We start from the raw sequence: 18,546 nt of genomic DNA, 5'->3' as shown, positions 1-18,546 counted from the left end.
AAGCTCAAACAGCGGAGAAACGCGGCGCCAGATGGGTAGTTCTCGCAGCGCCAGATGCTCATTTCCTCCCTATTTTCTCTCGATCGATGGCGGGTGGCACAACAAGCTTATCCACAGGGCCTGGCGTGGGTGTGGAGGATGGCCGCCGACGAAGATTAGGCCGGGGCGGGGCGAGATCCGGCGAGCTCGTCGCAGGGCAAGGTGCGCGCGGGTATGGAGGAGTTCGGCGGCGTTGAGGCGGCTGCGGAAACCGACGTTGTCGAGGCCTTTAGGCGAGCGCCCGGCGTGGGCGCCGACGAGCGCCGGCGACTGGGATTGGACCGGTGGCGGGCGAGGGAGCTCCGAACTATGCATGCGGGGGCTCAGACGGCGGTGGCCACGACGGTGGGTTAGTTTTTTCGACTCGATGCGTGAGAGAAAGAGAGGAAAGAGAACGAGAGGTTGCAGTCGAGGCATGGGTGCAGGCGCGGGCCTGGTTCCCGAATACGTCCGATTCCTGCGTTCCCCTCAGCCTGGCTGAGAGGGCTCATTTTGCACGGATCGGGCCTGGCTGAGGAGGCGCCACAGGTAACCAATGACGCTGAAATTTGCATCGCGGGTGCGAGCCAGGTGCGAGGCAGTCATCCAAACACGCCCTTGATGTCCCTGCCCACCCTTGGCGGGCCCGGTGAGAAGGAGATCGGATTTGGTGAGTCGGGCGAACATGGCGGAATCAAGTGCCACGGGAAACAGGAGGAACATGGGGAGGGAGAGGGAGACGGTAGAACAGATGATGGACATGCTCAATCTGACGGAGACAGAGAAGGCAAAGCTAGTGATCGACGAGGAGGACGATACGGCAGATGGGGATCTGTTTGCGTTGATCAGTAAGGTGCTGTACAGGAAAGTCCTACATGTTAACACCATTGGGGATGCCCTTAGACCAGCTTGGGGAAACCCTAAGGGGCTGAGTTTTAGACCATCAGGAGATAATGTGTTTGTAGCAAACTTTGAGAACAAAAGGGATTGTGATCGGATCCTAGATGAGGGTCCATGGATAGTTGGAAAGCACTGTGTTGTATTGGAGAGGTTCAACATCAGATCACGTCCGTCGGAGCTTAAGTTTGAAAAACTCAAGATTTGGGTGCGGGTGATCAATCTACCTTTCAACATGCTATGCCCACCGTGGCCAGAACGCATTGCTAGTATGGTTGGCAATGTGGTGGCTCTGGATGCTGACGCGAAGGGATTTGCCTTTGGAGACTGTTTAAGGTTCAGAGTTTGGATCAGAGTTGATGAACCACTGATGCGGTGGGTTCAATTGGAAAAGGCGAGATCAAAGGAAACTGAATTTTTCGACATCCAGTATGAAGGTTTACCGTATTTTTGCTTCTTCTGCGGGTTGTTGGGGCATGCTGAACTGATGTGTCCCACGCCAGCGGGGAGAGATGAGTTTGGACGACCGCCATACCGTGAGGCTCTTAGATATACTTTCAACCATAACAGAAGCTGGGGCAACGCTCTTGCATACAAAACTGAAGGGCCGAGAGAGGGTGGCAAGCACAAGGAAGATGATATGCGGGTGAGGAGGTTGAGCCAGGAATCGAGGTGACCTCGCCAGAAAAACCAGCAGCGGGTACAGTGAAACAAACTGTGTACCAGTTTAATGCAAGAGGCCGAGGTGGAAATGACCGGGGTGGTCGGCGCACTGGCCGTGGGAATAATATTGTCTACTGTCGCGTAGTAATGGACAATACCACGAATATGAATGTGCCCAAGGAGAATGTTCTTCTTCTGCAAGACCAGGACACCTTAAACAGGAAGAGGCAGAGCGAGGAGCAAGAATCATCGGGGTTGAGGGATGACAGTAGGGACTCAAAGAAAAAGAAAGCAGTAGAGGATGCTGCTCACACACCGGCGGAGGATGCGAACCAGCCCCGCGGGTCACAATGAATTGCCTATCGTGGAACTGTCGCGGGCTTGGGAACCCGGAGACAGTTCGAGAGCTTCACAACCTAGTGAAGCAAGAAGTGCCCGCCTTGGTCTTCTTGTGTGAGACGAAGATCGAGGGAAGGAGAGTCAGTGATTTGACGTCACGGTTAGGTTTTGAGGGCTGCTATCCAGTTAGCAGCAATGGACTAAGTGGTGGCCTGGCTTTGTTCTGGTCAAAAGAAGTGGATGTGACCCTAAACAATTTCTCTGACCAACACATAGATGTAATGGTGAGGAATGTGATGGGTGATCGAAAGTTGTGGTGGTTTACTGGTTTCTATGCAAAAGCAAGACGAAGTGAGCGCGCCGAGAGTTGGGAACTATTGCGTTGGCTCAACACTCAGAGTGACGCCCCATGGCTCTGCGGGGGTGATTTTAATGAAATTGTGGATAACTCAGAGTTTTTTGGTGTACATGATCGCCCGGAGTGGCAAATGGATGGTTTTCGAGAGTGTCTTGATGCATGTGATTTCCACGACCTGGGTTCCAGGGTGTTCCTTTCACTTGGGACAATATGCAGCAAGGCGACTCAAATGTTAAAGTTCGCTTGGATAGATACATGGCAAACCCAGCGATAATGGGCTTATACCCAGTTTCATTCGCCCGCCATATTTTATCTCCAAAGTCTGATCATTGTATGCTTGCAATTAAGTTGAAGAGCTTAGTGCGAGAAGCGGGAGTACGACGTCACCGCTTCATGTATGAAGAAGCATGGCAAAGGGAGGAAACATACGATGCCGCTGTTATGCATGGGTGGCGAACGGGCGCAGGAGTCGAAGGGCTGCAAGGCATAAATGATGCTCTAATGAACATGCAAGTTCAACTCACGGACTGGAAATCAAAAAAGTTTGGGGATGTGAAGAAGAAGATAAAGAAGGTTCGGAAGGAGTATGAAAAGGAGAGAGCGAACTCTCTGTTTAGAGGCCCAACATGCAAAGAGATAAACCTTTCTCGACAACTGTCTGAGTTACTTCACAAAGAGGAGCTGATGGCTCGTCAGAGGTCTAGAGCTGACTGGCTCAAGGCAGGAGATCGTAACACTGGTTTCTTTCAGGCGCGTGCTGCTGCACGCAAGAGTAGAAACATGATATGTAGTCTACAGGCTGCAGATGGCTTAGTCTGTGAGACAAAGGAAGATATACATGCAGAGGTACAATAGTTTTATACAAGCCTGTACACAGCTCAGGAACATACCAATATTGATGCAGTTCTTCACCATGTACCACATAAAATAACAAAGTTTATGAACGAGCGATTGACGAGACCGTTCGTCGAAGAGGAGGTGAAGGCAGCTCTATTTGCTATGGGACCTACTAAGGCGCCTGGTTGTGATGGATTCCACGTGGGTTTCTACCAGCGACACTGGGAGTTGATTGGACCGGATGTCACTGCGGCAGTTCTGGGTTTTCTGAATGGTGGCCTTATGTCTGACTCGGTGAACAACACAGTAATTGTCCTTATACCAAAGGTGAAAAATCCGCAAAACATCACTCAGTATAGGCCAATTTCCCTCTGTAATGTGTTGTATAAACTTTGCTCCAAAGTGTTGGCTAATCGTTTACGGGAGATTCTTGATGAGATAATTTCAGAAGAGCAGAGTGCTTTTGTTCCCGGACGACTTATTACCGACAACGTCCTTGTATCTTACGAGTGCATTCATGCTATGAGAAAGAAGACAGGTAAACAAGGATGGTGTGCAGTCAAGATTGATATGATCAAAGCATATGACTGAGTTGAGTGGGCGTATTTGCAAGGAATAATGCAACAACTTGGTTTTGATGAGGCCTGGATATCATTAGTGATGCGGTGTGTTAACACTGTCAGCTTCCAAGTAAAAGTTGATGGCGAGCTTTTGCCTGCGTTCAACCCTTCAAGAGGGTTACGTTAAGGTTGCCTAGTATCCCCCTATCTATTCTTGCTATGCGGAGAAGGATTATCTTGTATGATGCAGAATTATGATGGAGGGTGGATCGATAGGGGAATACGTGTAAACTTCTCTGCTCCATGGATTTCCCACCTATTGTTTCCTGACGATTGCTTGATTTTTATAAAAGCAGATGGTCGGAGTGCCATGAGACTGAATGAGATCTTAGAACAGTGTAGTGTGGGCTCGGGCCAGAGTGCAAACAAGATGAAAAGCTCGGTATATTTTAGCCCCAATTGTGGTGCCTCCATGAGAAGAGGTGTCAAAGCTGCTCTAAATATACAAAGAGAAGCTATGTCTGAAAAGTACCTTGGCCTCCCCACAGCGGCAGGAAGAATTACAGAGCAACAATTTGAACACATAAATGAACGCTCCCGGGCGAAGGTGCAAGGTTGGTGTGAAAGGAAGATGCCATGTGCGGCAAAGGAAGTCCTCTTGAAATCGGTGGTCCAAGCTTTACCAGCCTACTCTATGAGTTGTTTCAAACTCACAAAAGGCTTATGCAAGAAACCGGCGACAAATATGTCACGCTATTGGTGGGCTGGATCACTTGACCAAAGAGGAATGCATTGGCAGTCTTGGGATAAGATGTGTATTGCCAAGTCGAAAGGAGGTCTCGGTTTTAGGGATCTTGAGATGTTCAATGATGCGATGTTAGCTAAACAAGCCTGGCGGCTCCTTGAGAACCCAAATAGCTTGTGTGCTAGAGTGCTCAAGGGAAGATATTACCCCAATGAAGATTTCCTCACGGCTGGATGTCCGAAAGGTGCATCGAAAACATGGCAGGCAATAATCAAAGGTAGAGAGATGCTCAAGCAGGGGCTCATTCGGCGTGTAGGAGATGGAACAACGACCGAGGTTTGACATGACCAGTGGATAGAAGGAAAAACATCAATGAAGCCAATGGGCGCCCGTGCTGCAAACTCGGTATAGTTGGTCTCAGACTTAATTGACCCTGTGTCAAACAGGTGGGACTCGGAACTCATCCGAGAAGTGTTTTACCCCCTGATGCGGACGCAATCCTACGTATGCCTAGGCCTCGAAGAGCAGGGGCTGACATATGGGCATGGGCGTGGGAGAAATCTGGAATCTTTTCTATGCGCTCGGCGTACAGAGAAAGGATGGACACGAAATTAAGGGACACAATAATAGCTTCGACCTCTAATGGAGATGAGGAGACATGGAGATCATTGTGGAAGATTAATGTTCTCCCAAAGATTAGAGTTTTCTGGTGGCGTGTGGTCAAGGGATTTCTGCCGTGTTATGGCAAATTGCAGCGGCGACATGTCAGGACCTTATCACACTGCCCTATGTGCGGGCATGATCATGAATCCTTATTCCACAGCCCGCTAGAGTGCGATCATGCAAAGGTTTTCTGGGAGGCGGCAACTTGTTACTTTGACATACAGCAGTCCAAACTGAATCCGAGGACATGGTCGCGAGATATGCTTGACCATCAGCTTATAAAATGCGATGATGCTGCGATGATGATCACTTTGATGTGGGCAATTTGGCACTCATGAAACAAGTATACACATGGGGAAAAGGAGTACCAACCGCTCCAGTCAATGATCATCATAGAGGAGATTGTACGTGCTCTAGAGCTGCCACCAAATGGGCAAGTTCATAGTGAGATTGTGCAAAAATGGCATGCACCGGAGGACGGCTGGATCAAGATTAATACAGATGGGGCAACTAATCCAGGAAGGAATACAGGAGGGGCAGGTATTATTGCTCGAAACAACCAAGGGGTTTGTTTGAGAGCAGACTGTATCCGTTATGACGGAGTAACTGATCCCCTGTCCATTGAGATCTTGGCTTCCGTGATGCGATGGGTATGCCCTAGATATGGGACTTGAACAAGTGGTACTTGAGACTGACTGTCAACAGATTCAGCACCTTTGGGAATCACCACAGAAGTCCACTGGTTATCACATTCCATGTGAGATGAAGGATATGAGTAATCTTCTCCAGGGATTCAAGCTACGGTTTTCTAGTCGCTGTACTAATAAAGCGACTCACCGTTTAGCTAGGAAAGCTTTAGTTATTCATAGTTTTGTTAAAACTTTTGATGTAATCCCTGGCTGGCTGGCTGAGATCGTTCAGTCAGACATGCTTGCGCCTGTTGAATAAATAGCCGAAGGGTGTTGAGCTTCAAAAAAAGGTAGGAGACGGTCGAGGAGGCGAAAAGGGAGGAGTTCGTTCGCACACAACAAGCTGCACAAATGTTTTTTTCTCTTATTAAGATTGTTGTGAGCTTTTTGCAAATATGCAAATCACAATGTTTTTTTGAGGTAGCAAATCACAATGGTTGTGTGCGCGACGGTGCGCACTTCAGCATTTTCTTGTTTACAAGCTCCGGACTAGTTAGTTCATACATACTCCATAACAAACTGTAGAACATTTTTTTAGCTAAATACACAAAAAAACGTCTTATATTTCATTACATAAAAAAATGTAGGATGTTAGTCTAGTTAGTTCATACTCTCTACATAACAAAATGTAGGATGTTTTTTCTGCCAACTACATGAATACCAATGACGGTGTTGACCGCTCCCTCCCAGATGAAACTGGGGCCCATCTCCTCGGACGACGAGGAGCATAAGCCCTTCCCCGGTGAGGCTACTGAGGGAGTACTGGATTAAGAGCATCTCTAGTAGACCCCTGATACGTCTCCGTCGTATCTATAATTTTTGATTGTTCCATGCCAATATTCTACAACTTTCATATACTTTTGGCAACTTTTTATACTATTTTTGGGACTAACATATTGATCCAGTGCCCAGTGCCAGTTCCTGTTTGTTGCATGTTTTTTGTTTCGCAGAAAACCCATACCAAACGGAGTCCAAACGGAATAAAAACTGACGAAGATTTATTTTGGAATATTTATGAATTTTGGGAAGTGGAATCATCGCGAGACGGTGCCCGAGGAGGGCACGAGGTAGGGGGGCGCGCCCCAGGGTGTCAAGCGCGCCCCTGACCCTCGTGGCCACCCCGTAAGGCGGTTGGAGCCCTTCTTTCTCCGCAAGAAAGCCAATATTCGGATAGAGATCGTGTTAAAATTTCAGCCCAATCGGAGTTACGGATCTCCGGGAATATAAGAAACGGTGAAAGGGAAGAATCTGAGAACGCAGAAACAGAGAGAGACAGAGAGACAGATCCAATCTCGGAGGGGCTCTCGCTCCTCCCATGCCATGGAGGCCAAGGACCAGAGGGGAAACCCTTCTCCCATCTAGGGAGGAGGTCAAGGAAGAAGAAGACGAAGGGCCCCCCTCTCCCCTTCTCTTCCGGTGGCGCCGGAACGCTGCCGTGGCCATCATCATCATCACCGCCATCTACTCCAACACCTCCACCATCTTCACCAACATCTCCATCACCTTCCCCCCTCTATCTACAGCGGTCCACTCTCCCGCAACCCGCTGTACCCTCTACTTGAAGATGGTGCTTTATGCTTCATATTATTATCCAATGATGTGTTGCCATCCTATGATGTCTGAGTAGATTTTTGTTGTCCTATCGGTGGTTGATGAATTGCTATGATTGATTTAATTTGCTTGCGGTTATGTTGCCGTCCTTTGGTGCCCATCATATGATTGCGCGCGTGGATCACACCCTAGGGTTAGTTGTATGTTGATAGGACTATGTATTGGAGGGCAAGAGTGACAGAAGCTTCAACCTAGCATAGAAATTGATGCATATGGGATTGAAGGGGGACCAATTTATCTTAATGCTATGGTTGGGTTTTACCTTAATGAACGTTAGTAGTTGCAAATGCTTGCTAATAGTTCCAATCACAAGTGCATAGAATTCCAAGTCAGGGATGACATGCTAGCAGTGGCCTCTCCCACATAATACTTGCTATCGGTCTAGTAAAGTAGTCAATTGCTTAGGGGCAATTCCACAACTCCTAGCACCACTTTTTCACACTCGCTATATTTACTTTATTGTTTCTTTATCTAAACAGCCCCCACTTTTTATTTACGTACTCTTTATTATCTTGCAAACCTATCCAACAACACCTACAAAGTACTTCTAGTTTCATACCTGTTCTAGGTAAAGCGAACGTCAAGCATGCGTAGAGTTGTATCGGTGGTCGATAGAACTTGAGGGAATATTTGTTCTACCTTTAGCTCCTCGTTGGGTTCGACACTCTTACTTATCGAAAACTGTTGCGATCCCCTATACTTATGGGTTATCAACCCCTTAAAACTGCAACCCGTATAAGTGTTTTACGGGTTGAGAAAAACGTGTTTTCAGGGCCAATTTTTGCTGCGGTGAAACAGACCCTGTATAATCAACCCGTAAAAGAGAATACTCTCTGAATATATCGAACAGGTCCACAACTGATCTTTTTCTTTTTCTGGTCGTCCTCTTCCTCAAGCCAATTTGAAATCGCGGACAGGGGGGCAAAGAAGATGCAAGGTGGACGCCGACGGACGGGCATGCGAGGAAGACGCAGGGCGGCCACGGCGCGCGGGCGGAGGCCAGAGCGGCCGCGGCGGCGCGGGCGCAGGCCAGGGCGATCGTGGTTGCGCGGGCGGCGGCCGGACTCCTCCATTCGCCATAGCGAGCTAGCTAGACGTGCATCCATTCATCCAGAGCTAGCTAGCTAGCTACATTCGACTCGATTCGATTCAGCTAGCTAGCAAGCTAGCTCCTCCGTCGGGAGAGCCGTGGGCGGCTGGGGTGAACGACGGGCCGGTGCAATGGACAACCGGGAGGATGACGGGCCTGCACAATGGACGACCGGGTGGACGATGGGCCTGCGCAGCGGCCTGGGCGGACGGCCGGCGAGTGCGATGGCCGGGGCGGGCGAGAGGCGGACAGGGATGGGCGGGCGGCGACCAGGGATGGACGGCGGGGAGCGAGCCATGAAGTTTCCGCTGGCAGTTGGACTCCCGCCAACGTATACAGGTCGTCCTCAGGTCGTCTCCGAAATCCTTATTTTCACGGGTTTGGCCGGGATTTTTTCCGTGGCCCTTAAATTTTTTTACGGGTTGGGGTGGTTTACAGGTTCTATTCTGGTCATTTTTTCGCCTAAAACTGTAAACTGGCGGTTATTTTACAGTTTCATGCGTTTTGTGGGGTCTGCTAGAGTTGCTCTAAGGGGTCCTTGGGCCGCTGGCCTACTGTATATGGGCCGGACTGATGGGCCACTATGAGGCCGAGCTAGAGTGCGGATCCGTGGCTAGATAGGAAGTCTTCGGAGTCGTGGTGTGCCCTGCAAGTCAAGATTAGGCCGGATCTTTCCTTCCTTGTAACCGATCACTTGTAACCCTAACCTTACTGGTGTCTATATAAACTAGGGGGTTTTAGTCTTTAGAGATAGGGCAACATCCATTACCCCATCAACTTAGGGTTTAGCTCGCCTGATCTCGAGGTAGATCTACTCTGTAACCACATCATACATTAAATAAAATCAAGCAGGATGTAGGGTTTTACCTCTTCGAGAGGGCCCGAACCTTGGTAAACACCGTGTTCATCGTCCCTTGTTCCCCATCGATCCTAAATCCACAGCACGGAACCCTCTACCCAAGATCTGCTGATTTTGACACCGACATTGGTGCTTTCATTGAGAGTTCTGCTGTTGGATCGCCGAAGGATCAATGGCTCGCCTGATCATCGGAGAGGGTGTTAGCTCCGAGGACCTCTTTGTCCCCCGCCAACTCTTCGTGTTTGGCAGCATCGTGCTGCATGCCAACGCAACTAGTCATCTGGACCAAATCAACAACTTCTCCCTTGAGCACCGGATTTGATCCGACAATTTGGAGTACGTTGCGGACGCCCGAGGCAATCTGGCCTTTGCCAGATTCGCGGCCTCTCCCCGCACCCCCATGGGCCTCGATGTGCCTGCTCTGGAGCTTTTCCTCGATCCAATCTACGGATCGACCCCATTTCTTCAGCCGACCTTGAGCTCCGACGACTCCACCTTCAACGGAGGCCAGGAGTCCCCTTCGACCACGCCCGCAATGCCTGCCGAAGACCCATATTCTGGCCTCAATGCGGAAGCAATGTTCGAACACCGAGAGTCACTCTCGGCCGAACCTTCGTATCACGACATGCCTCCGGCTTTGGGCCCCTGCGACAGGTCGACGTTCAGTAGCCAGGAATTATCCTTGGCTGAACCCCCTAGACAACTCGACTTCGAGCCCCAATATGGGAACAGTGTCGGAAGACTAGGTTTTGTCCTCGGTCTCTTATGACTGTTCGGTCCCGGGCCCTGAGTTTAACTCGGCCCTTGAAAACAAAGATCCAGTCAGGGCACAAATTATTCCTTGCCCCGCCACGTCGGAGATCGGCCCTAAACTGCCACCACCTACTAGCCCGGCGACCCTCGCCCTATTAAACGAGGTGTTGGACCAAATCTAGATGATGGCTATTTGGGATGACGCGGCCTTGACTTGCGTTTAGCATCCCTTTGAGGCAAATTTCTGGGAATTTTACGTCCCACCCACCACCCACTTAGTGGCCATTGTCGAAGACTTAACCGACATGTTGGATTACACCTCGGAAAATGCCAAGTACATGGACGAGGATAGCGGAGCCACGACTAACACTTACGCTGCTCCCCTCGTCAGTGGCCACTGGATGGCCAAGTCCACCTATGACGTCTACATGGTGGACACTCCGAAAGAAGACGATAACACCCCCGGGAAGGATAACGACAGACCCAACAATGAGCCATCAAAGTGCCGCAGACAACGTCGCCGCTCCAAGGCACGTCGAAGCCATGCAAGCAACACGGACACCGGAAAAAATGCCACTCCGAACAATGCAGACAACCTTGATGACCCTGGCGCCAATGAACAACCACAAGTCAATCATGAGGAGCATGAGGATCCGCGCGATCCTGAATACTGTGATGATTCCGAAGACAACAATTACCTCCCCTTTTTGAAAGAGGAGGTGAGTTTGGGTGATGAAGATTTCATCGTCCCTGAAGACCCGTTGGATCAAGAGTGGTTCAAGCGACAACTCATTGCCACTGCGCACAGCCTGAAGAAACAATGGCAGAAAATAAAGGCCTAACATGATACGCTTATTAAGAGATGGACTAAAGTCCTAGACGCCGAGGAGTACGACCACAAGCAATAGACGAAAAGCTACCCGAAGCGAAAGCTACTGCCGCAATTCCATGACGAGTCCATAGAGCCAGCACCTCCAAGGTACACTCAGGCAGATCAACCAGACCCCCCCCCTCGAGGACGGGATCGGACAGTTGGCAAAGCCGAATAACCTCCCACCCACCCTCGCCATCAAGGCAAGGAACCATTATGACTAGGGTATGAGTACAACCTCCACTGTAACCTGGATGCTCGGGGTAGGCCTAACAAGGTCCATCTATGGGCCCAAAGGAGATCCTCCTGCTAGACAGGACGATAGAGCCCGGGAACTGCAATGAGCCCAGATGACAGATGATCTCCAGTGTGACGTAGCCCAAATCAGGGGTGCCGGTCACCCCCTTTGCTTCATGGATAGAGTGATGCAACACCAATTCCCAGAAGGTTTCAAACCTATGAACATTGAGCCCTATGATGGGACAACAAATCCTACAGTATGGATCGAAGATTTTCCATTACACACCTCCACGCCATCAAGTACCTGCCATTAAAGCTTAAGGGCCCGGCTAGACACTGGCTGAACAGTCTTCTCGAAGACTCCATAGTGTGTTGGGAGGAGCTCGAGGAGGCCTTCCGAGCCAACTTTCAGGGCACTTATATCCGGCACCTGGACGCCGATGACCTGAGCCACGTAATCCAACAACCCGACAATTCTGGAACCGGTTTTTGACCAAGAAGAACCAGATCATTGACTATCCGGATGCCGAAGCCATAGCCGCCTTTAAACATAGTATTCAGGATGAATGACTAGCATGCCAGCTCGCCCAAGACAAGCCGAGAATGATGTCCGCGCTTACCTCCCTGATGACCCGCTTCTACGCCGGAGAGGACAGTTGGTTGGCTCGTAGAATGTAATGCCCATGATGCGGCTATATCTCCCACGTGTCGAAGCATGACTTAGAGGCATAACCGCATTGTAAGCAATGTCGCAAGTGAGGTAATCTTCACACAACCCATGTAAATACATAAGGGAAAGAGATACATAGTTGGCTTACAATCACCACTTCACACAATACATGAATAAAGCATTACATCAACCAGATATAATCAAGGTCCGACTACGGAACCAAAATAAAAGAAGACTACCCCAAATGCTATAGATCCCCGATCGTCCCAACTGGGCTCCACTACTGATCAACTGAAAAACAGAACAACAAAATGAACACGATCTTCATCGAGCTCCTCCTTGAGCTCGGTTGCGTCACTTGCATGGTTTCATCGGTACGTGCAAACTGGTTTTGGAAGTAATCTGTGAGTCACGGGGACTCAGCAACCTCACACCCTCGCGATCAAGACTATTTAAGCTTATAGGTAGGGAAAAGGTATGAGGTGGAGCTGCAGCAAGCACTAGCATATATGGTGGCTAACATACGCAAATGAGAGCGAGAAGAGAAGGCAAGGCACGGTCGAGAAAATATGATCAAGAAGTGATCCTAGAACAACCTACGTCCAAGCATAACTCCAACACCGTGTTCACTTCCCGGAGTCCGCCGAGAAGAGACCGTCACGGCTACACACGTGGTTGATGCATTTTAATTAAGTTAAGTGTCAAGTTTTCTACAACCGGACATTAACAAACTCCCATCTGCCCATAACCGCGGGCACGGCTTTCGAAAGTTCAAATCCCTGCAAGGGTGTCCCAACTTAGCCCATCACAAGCTCTCACGGTCAAAGAAGGATATTCCTTCTCCCAAGACAATCCGATCAGACTCGGAATCCCGGTTACAAGACATCTCGACAATGGTAAAACAAGACCAGCAAAGCCACCCGATGTGCCGACAAATCCCGATAGGAGCCGCACGTACCTCGTTCTCAGGGAAACACCGGATGAGACTAGCTACGAGTAAAACCAGCCCTCAAGTTTCCCCGAGGTGGCCCCGCAGGTAGCTCAGTTCGGACCAACACTTAGAGGAGCACTGGCCCGGGGGGGGGGGGGGTTAAATAAAGATGACCCTTGAGTCTATAGAACCCAAGGGAAGGTGATAGGTTGTTATTGCAAATGGTAAAACCAAGGTTGGGCCTTGCTGGAGGAGTTTTATTCAAGGCGAACTGTCAAGGGGTTCCCATAATACCCAACCGTGTAAGGAACGCAAAATCAAGGAACATAACACCGGTATGACGGAAACTAGGGCAGCAAGAGTGGAACAAAACACTAGGCATAAGGCCGAGCCTTCCACCCTTTACCAAGTATATAGGTGCAATAATTAAATAAGAGGTATTGTGATATCCCAACAAAATATCCATGTTCCAACATGGAACAAACTCCAATCTTCACCTGCAACTAGAAACACTATAAGAGGGGCTGAGCAAAGCTGTAACATAGCCAAACAATGGTTTGCTAGGACAAGGTGGGTTAGAGGCTTGACATGGCAATATGGGAGGCATGATATAGCAAGTGGTAGGTATCGTAGCATAGGCATAGCAATAGAGCGAGCAACTAGCAAGCAAAGATAGAAGTGATTTCGAGGGTATGGTCATCTTGCCTGAGATCCCACAAGGAAGAAGAACGAGTCCATGAAGAAGACAAACGGACGTAGTCGAACGGATCCTCACCAATGCGACGTTATCGGAACTAACCCGAAGAAACAACACCGGAAAGAAGCAAACAACATGGTAAACAACCACCACATGAACATGCCATGATGCACAATCAAGTATGATGCATGTCTGGTTTAATGAGGCATGACATGGCAAAGTGCACAAACAATCCTACAAATTAAGTGGAGCTCAATATGCAAACGAGTTGCATATTGACGGGACACCACATTCAAGTTATTTAGTTCGATCTAATTTATGTACCCAACAATATTAAATGTTGTTAAACATGGCAAGAGGGTGAAGCAAATGAAAACTACCTATCTAGGCAAGTCTTAATGAGGCCGGAACAACAAACAACAAGTCCGGAAAATCCTCATGTGCATAATTTAAGGTTTGGTACTGTTCTGCCCTAAAGCATATTTTAGAGTTGTTAAACATGCAAAGCAATGCCACCATGTTAAACTAGGCATTTTCCCACCCCATTTACATATAAAGTTTAATTAAAACGGAGCTACGGTTATTTAGTTATGAATTAAATCATTTTAGCAAGTTATTTAAGCAAGTTTAAACAAACAACATTTTAAACATAGATGAAAATGGCATATTATTAATCTACACATAATTTTAAACAAGTTTCATATATAAATTAATTTAATCCGGTGCAGGGATGATGAGTTATAAAATGCATGAAGCTAGGGGGGTAATCTATAAATATGCAGTTTTTCTGGAAATAGCAAAATTCGTTCATAGCAGCAAAAATATACATCAGGCCGAATCTGCACTTGGGCCAACAGAGAGGCGCTGGGGAGCAGCTCACCCATGGGCTGAGGCCCGACTGGAAGCAGAGGAGGCCTGGCGCTGGCTGCGGGCCACGCAGGCAGATCGGGGCGAGGCAGGGTGTAGTCAACACGCTCGGGAGCGCTGACCCCATCGATGTAGGCGCGCGGCTGGAGACGAACAGGGCCGCCTAAAGGGAAGCAGGGCTGGAAGAAGGTCGGCTTGGTGTCCATGGCTGCAGGGGGACTCGGGAACGACGAGAATCGAGCATGGAGGAGGCCAGGAGGCGCGGGGACGGCGGATCCATGCAGTGAGGCGGTAACCCGGCGAGATCCAAGGCGAGACAGGGGTCGGTGGCCATGGTGTTTTCCTGTACAGAGAGAGTCGAGAGGGAGTTGAGGACGCATAGAAGAAAAGAAGTAAGGAAGTAGGAGAAGGACGGCGCACGAGGGACGAGCCTGGAGGTTGCCGACAGGGCGGGCTCACTGGCACGACGCGAGGAGGCTCGGGAGGCCCTCTCCATGGGTGCTCGGGCGAAGGAGCTCTAGTGGTGAGGCGGATCTGCAAGAGGAGACAGATGAGCGGCGAGAGGGACTCGGGCTACAGGAGAGGTTCGGTGGGGCAGCGCGTGGAGGAGGGCACGGGCATGGCTGAAGCCCCGGTGGCAACTCCGGTGAGGTTGTTGCTGCTGTTGCTAGGACAGCAGGGGCACAAGGCCATGGGCGCTCGTGTTCGTGGAGGCAGGGAAGCTTGGAGCCTCGGGCAAGAGCTTCTGGATCAAGGGATCAACAATGTTGGATCGATGGATTGATTGGGTGGTTCAGTGGGAATCGAGGAGGGACAACGGATTTGGAGGCTGTAGGTGGCGAGCGAGGGTTGGGGAGGGATGGATCCCGATGGGGATTTGGTGGAGTGGCGGCGTGGCTGGGAGGATGGGACAGGTCACCTAAAATTTAGGGTTGCCCACTTATATACGTTATTGGATTAGGTTAGGGGGGTATTCGGTCCGTCCGATCGTAATTGGGCGGTCGAGAAAAATAGGCTAGGGAGTCCAAATAAGAAAACGGTAATGTTTTGTAGATGTTTTGGGATGATCCGGACACAACGGTAGCGAGAGTCCGAGTCGGGTCCGGGACAACTTTCGGACGCGCGTGTGAGGAGGTCCGATGCACTGCACAAAGAGGGGTAGGCATGGGCCTAGGTGGACTGTGGAGAGCAGGTTGGGCTGAGACATGAGGAGAGGAGTGCAGCCCGACAACTGTTTTCGGAGATCAAAAATGTCCGACGTTAGACCGGCTATAATGCCGCTATAGTTTAACGGTTGGGCTATTGAACGAACTCCGAATGCGATGAAACTTGACAGGCGGTCTATCTACACTAAAATAAGACCACACGCCACCTTTCAACCCATCCCGAGAACATTTTCCGGCCACTTATAAAATACTATTTCGGACATGCCGCAGGCGCGTGCAAGTGTGACTGGGCTCAGAACGGGCAACGGAAAGAATGGGGAGACCGGGACGGATGCAAGTTTTGAAAACATGATGATGCAATGCACAAGATGACATGACAAGATGCAACACGCAAGTGAATGACATGGCAATGACAGCGAATAACTGTGAGACACCTGGCGCAACGGTCTCGGGGCGTTACAACACTCCACCACTATGAGAGGATCTCGTCCCAAGATCTAGAATGGCACCGGAGAGAAATGGAAGAGGAAGATAAGCGGTAAAACTAAGTTGCTTCTTTGACAAACGAGTGAAACCAAAGAACCTTGAAAAGGTTAAGCCATTTCGAGAAAAGATCACAACAGAGATGAACGAAGTTGAAAGCACTCCGTTAGGACAGAGGAACAAGGGAGAACAAATTCGGACAACACTCCGGTTGAAAAGAGATGCAAGACTTGAAAAGGCGAAAAGAACTTGAGTAGAGGACACAACACTCCGGATAAATGGATAAGCACGAAAAGAACATGATCCTCACAATTCGAGATGATGAGAGAAAAGAGCAACATCACAATGCCTCAGGAAGAGAGAATAGAAGATGGATCATTGAAATAAAAGAATGGAGAAGAAAATACCAACTTCTGTCACAAAAGAGCTTGAGAAGGCATCCTTAGGAGAAGGGTCGAACGGAGTTGTTGGAAAACGAACAATGAAAGGATAAGCTTGATGTGGGCTTATAGAAGACATCTCAAAATTATGAGGTGAAATTCTGCCACTAACGAAAACAATGTATTTGGATTGATACGAACTAGGAGACGAGAAACTATTTCCCCGGGAGGATAAAAGAACTTGGGTCATTTGTAAGCACCATAATAGCAACAATCCGTAGGGAAGGCTTTAGGTGAAATATAACCCAAGATAATTCCATTGAATAGGTTGATTGGTTGAAAAGATGTCTTGAGGGAAGAGAAAATGATGGATTTAGATATGTCACTCTTGAAAACTTGTGAATCATGAAACATGAAGGGAAATTATCAACAATGACATAACACCATCTCAAAAGATGAGATATGAAAAAATTGCGCTTCGGAATGCAAGAAGAAGAAAGCTTGAACTCCTCAAAACAAGATATGTGTTGAACACCATGTTTATTTGGGAGTATAGCTTGGCGATCTTAACTTCGAAAGAGATCTTGAAGAAAAAATGAAGAATGAAAAGAATCCTTGATGAACCACCATGTAAAGCCTCCATGAAGAAATCCGGTAACAAAATGATGATAAAAAGAAAGAGAAGTTGAAAACACAAGGTGAAGCCTTGTAATGATTTAGATGGATCTTCGTGGTGATATCATTGCAAGAGCTTGAAACTCCGGGAAAGAAAAGATGACACAATTGAAAACCGAGAACTTTGATGAACCTCCAAAATATGGAATTGAATTTACTCGATGAAACAAGAATAAGAATTACATTATGCTTATCCTTCACCAATTTAAATTGATGACAAGAAACGGATTTTGCATACTACTTATTCTCGTAAAAAAGATTAAGATAGATATAGTGCCAACTTGGGAAGGTCTTCAACGATCCACCGGAAGGATTGAAAAGAACAAAAGAATTGATATGATAACCAAGGAAGAGAACTCTTGAACGAACCACCGTAAGAATTGAAAATGAACGAAGAAAAGATAAAGAAACACCAGGATGAATTAGCAAATGAACAAAGATACTTGTGGGAATATAATTATATGAGAACAAAGAGATCACAAGCTGATCAGAGAATATTTGAATGATGCATTGGTAAGATTTGGAGAACGAGAGCTGAAAGCTGGAATGAATAATCCCGAAATGATGGCCTTCGGAGAATCAAACTGAAAGACTCTTGAAATGCTCCGAATGGATGAAAAGAATTCTCACAATCAAAAACCAATTATGAGAGGACGACATCAAGCTAGAACCATGAATCTTGAAGAGAATGGAGCAAGATTTGGAGGAAAACTCTTCTTCGGTCTTCAAAATCTGAGAATTTCGACGAGAAACACCACCATGAATTATTTAGACACTCCGGAAGAATCAAAAGCGAAGAGGTTGAGCCAATGATGAAAAGACTTTGACCGATCTTGAAGAAACACATATGACTGATGATAATTCATTCTTACGTCTAACTTTGAGTAAATTTGAGGATAGCTCCGGGAAAATTAGAAGAGTCAGGTAAGATCCTGGGAAGAGACCTGTGGGTTAGGGCCCACTCAAAAGAAACACCGTATAACGATTTAAAAGAGAGAAAGCACAGGTTGAGTTAAATGTCTTGAATGAGATAACATCCTCGAAAAAGCTTGAACGAATGTAGAGTGGAAACACGAATCTTCTGATATACCTTCGGCACTTCGGAACAATTGAATAGCGAGAGGTGAATAAATAAGAGAGGTGCACCGACATGGGAAAACATTTGGAACAAGGAAAAGGATATGATCAACACCAAAAGCTTGAATTGAATCCTCCAGAGAAGAAAATGAGTGAAGAGTGACGAACTTGAAGCTCCATTAGAATCTTCATGAGAATCATCAGATTAGAACATTGACGGAAAAGAATGGAGAGACTTCCATCGATAAAATGGATACTTGATTAAGAAATCCGAGTCCTTGAAGAAACAGGGGTGGGTGGGTGGGAAAACAAAGGCAACTTGGAGACGGATGAAACAAACACTGTTGCGAAAACTTTGAGTTGATCTTGCGGATGAAGTGGTTGGAATAACTTGAAGATGAAAGCAC

This window comes from Triticum aestivum, chromosome 1A, assembly GCF_018294505.1.
Source record: "Triticum aestivum cultivar Chinese Spring chromosome 1A, IWGSC CS RefSeq v2.1, whole genome shotgun sequence".
Classification (NCBI taxonomy): Eukaryota; Viridiplantae; Streptophyta; class Magnoliopsida; order Poales; family Poaceae; genus Triticum; species Triticum aestivum.
The sequence above is the reverse complement of the archived record's forward strand: the minus strand, read 5'-3'. Positions refer to the sequence as shown.